The following is a 2,921-nucleotide window of genomic DNA, read 5'->3' on the forward strand; positions in this document are numbered from 1 at the left end:
TCTGCTAAGACCGAACATTCCATATCGCTTGCTGATCTTCCCAATTTGAATCCACATGATTGGATAATTTTGCACAACATCCTCCTCACAAATGAAGCAGAGTATGGTCCGATTATTGATCACTTCAAGAGGATGCTTGTATGCTACATAATGGAAGTTGCCAAGATGGATCAGGAGATCGCTAGCATCATTAAGAAAAAGCCCACTATCTCACCTGTTGGCTCTGCCAGTGACCTGAACATGATGCAGATGGGTAAGATTGACCCGAAACGCAATTTTGTCATGTTTACCAGAAACGAAGGCCAAAAATGCCTGTTCGCTTTGGCAGACAAACATCTATACACCACTGCATGCCTGGAACATGTTTTAGGAATCATTCATCGTTGCAAGCAGAATTCGGCAAACGACAAGAAGTACTTCGATGACAGGATCCAGTGGTACATTCGCTTCAGACAGACAATCCTCGCTCTCATCCCTCGTCTGTTTGAAACTGCTAAGAAGGTTCCTGCAGCTGGTCCCATCAAGAAGAAGTGATAGTCTCGCTCCAATTGACGCAAAGGGGGAGATTGTTAAGTCCAGATAGTGTTGCGTCTTGGGCTCGACATTTAGTCCATTTAATATCCGGTATGGGCCTGTCCATCCGTGAGTTATTTTGTAGGGTTTAATATTTATAGATGCTTGCATGCATCCTAGAACGTAAGTTTTTGATAGAGATTTTTGTAGCATTCATCGTTCTTATCTTTTGTAACCCTAATATCCTCTACAGCGGAAGTTCTTCATCGAGCTCTGTTGAGGATTGAATCAATTGAATCATTCGACACATTCAGATTCATTCTTGTGCTTTATCTTACTGTTTTTCGCTTTCTTGATTTACCTGTTATAATATCTAATCGATCAAAGATTTTTATAAACTCATCACACACATACACACATATAGTATGTGTATGATTGAGTGTGTGACTGTGTGTAAGAGAGAGAGAGAGAGAGAGAGAGAGAGAGTAACATGGGAGTGTTACCTCATTGAGTTAAGAAAGAGAAAGATAATAAAAACTGTGACCACATTTTATCTCTCAATTATGAAACCTGTATAGAGGCCTTTCCACAATGGTGGTTTTCCCCTTCAATCCCATGTGTTTACTAATTTTCCCTCAGCTATGGAACCTGTGTAGACATTTTTCGTAAAAGAGAAAGATAGATCAAGGGTACTAACAGAAAGTATAAAAAACCATACTACTTATACCCTTGGTTAAAAGCTTCCAACTGACAACCATAAGCTCCACCTAAGAAAAGAAACTCAAGAAAGAAGCCTTGCTAATCGAAATGTGGGTATTTTGTTAATGTAAATCTATAAATTGGTCCTTTTCCAAATATTGGGTCACTATACTCAAGCACTCCATATAAATCAGTCAAGAAGAGAAAAATCACATTACGAAGATTTCAAACATAAACTGAGCACAAAGAGATAAGAATAGAACCAAGGGTAAAACAGTCCATTCTCCCTATAACATATATCATTGACCTGCACATTTAATTAAACCTCCAAAAGCAATTTTTAATCTCAAAATAATCACTTTACCTTTCTAAACCAACTTTAGACTTACATGGAAAGAGAAAAAACAAAGCACTGGTAAAATAAACAAACAAATGGGTTATTTTTGTTAGTGTGTTAGTGTAGCTGCTGTGAATCCAAAATTTCATCACTTTTATGAGATGTTTCTCCTGAAATCTGTTGTAGACCAAAAAATTAGGTAAAGGGTGCATGGGGGTGCTACCGACCTGAACATCAAAAGTAAAATTAAACCAAAAAAAACATTAATTAATCAAAATTTGATGAAACCCAATTAGATTCAACATAAAAAAATTAAAATTTACAGAACTTAAACATAATACCCTTGAAATTTATAGAATTTAAACATAATACCTTGGATTTTATGAAGAAAGAACAAAATCAAGTAAAAAAGTATCTATAATCTCGATAATAAAGATCGATTCATCATACAAAATTTGAACACAACCAGATTCATTGATCATTCTCTAACAGAATAGTGTTTAGAAAAATGAAGATGAAGAAGCTACCTTGGTGAATCTGAGTAAAAGGAAAACACAAGAAGAAAAGGAAGTTTGGTGGCAGAGCAGGACAAGGAAAAGAGAGCAGACTTTCGACTCACCTTGATGACCTCGCACACAAATGCATAAAACAGAACACCTCGACATTCTCATTCTTCCATTGATTTAAAATATGTACATCAATATGGATTTTTTTAACGTATTAGGATGGAAAAGGATGATGAAAAAAGAAAGAGGGCAAGAGGCGTCGGGAGTGAGATAGGGGGTTGTTTCTTCCAGCATAGAAAACAAAACTCATAATCGATCTTATTTCAAGTTGAGTCATATTTATTAATTAGATAGCTTCATACCTCGAAATACTCGATTATATCCCAAGAATGGCGACCCACAGGCCCAACATACAGCTCTTGTCCTCCTATTTTCATCAAGAACAACTGCAAAACCGATTATGATTAGAACAAATTGAACAACAAAGAACAAATGGTTAAATAGTAATTAAGTGCAAATTCTGTCTTCAGGTCTCTGTTGCACACACAACAACCCCACATGGATCGATCTCATCACTTCTAATAAATTCATCGATTCAATATTAATACATTCTTCAACCAGTTCCAAAGATTTCCCTTCTTTATGTAATCCCCATGCCTGAAAAAAAAAACCCATAAACACATTGAAGATGACGAACAGTGGTTAATTCAATTGAAAGTTGAAACAAAAACTAACATGTCCAATAAGATTGTGGGTGTATTCTTTATGAAAGTATCGTATTTTTTTCTTCCCACTCACAATCTCTAACATAACAACACCGAAGCTAAATACATTTGATTTGATCGAAAAGCTTCCATCTCAGAGGC

At 36.1% G+C, this 2,921-nt stretch overlaps 1 long non-coding RNA gene across 2 annotated transcripts in view; it reads right to left on the minus strand.

Annotated features, from left to right (window-relative positions):
- Positions 1-1,011: 1,011 nt before the first annotated feature.
- LOC145074085 (uncharacterized) overlaps positions 1,012-2,921 on the minus strand; it is a 2,764-nt gene continuing 854 nt past the window's right edge. Inside the window, exons 2-4 of one of the 2 annotated variants that reach the window (XR_013691694.1) lie at positions 2,791-2,921; positions 2,418-2,712; positions 1,012-1,776 (exon numbers count right to left, since the gene is read on the minus strand). The exon at positions 2,791-2,921 is cut by the window's right edge and continues 233 nt beyond it. This is a non-coding gene — a long non-coding RNA (uncharacterized LOC145074085). Of the gene's footprint in view, positions 2,713-2,790 lie in introns of both variants that reach the window. The other variant, XR_013691693.1, reaches the window with a different exon arrangement.

The sequence above is a fragment of the Lactuca serriola genome, chromosome 9 (genome assembly GCF_051521515.1).
Source record: "Lactuca serriola cultivar US96UC23 chromosome 9, Lser_US96UC23_V15, whole genome shotgun sequence".
In the NCBI taxonomy this organism is placed as follows: Eukaryota; Viridiplantae; Streptophyta; class Magnoliopsida; order Asterales; family Asteraceae; genus Lactuca; species Lactuca serriola.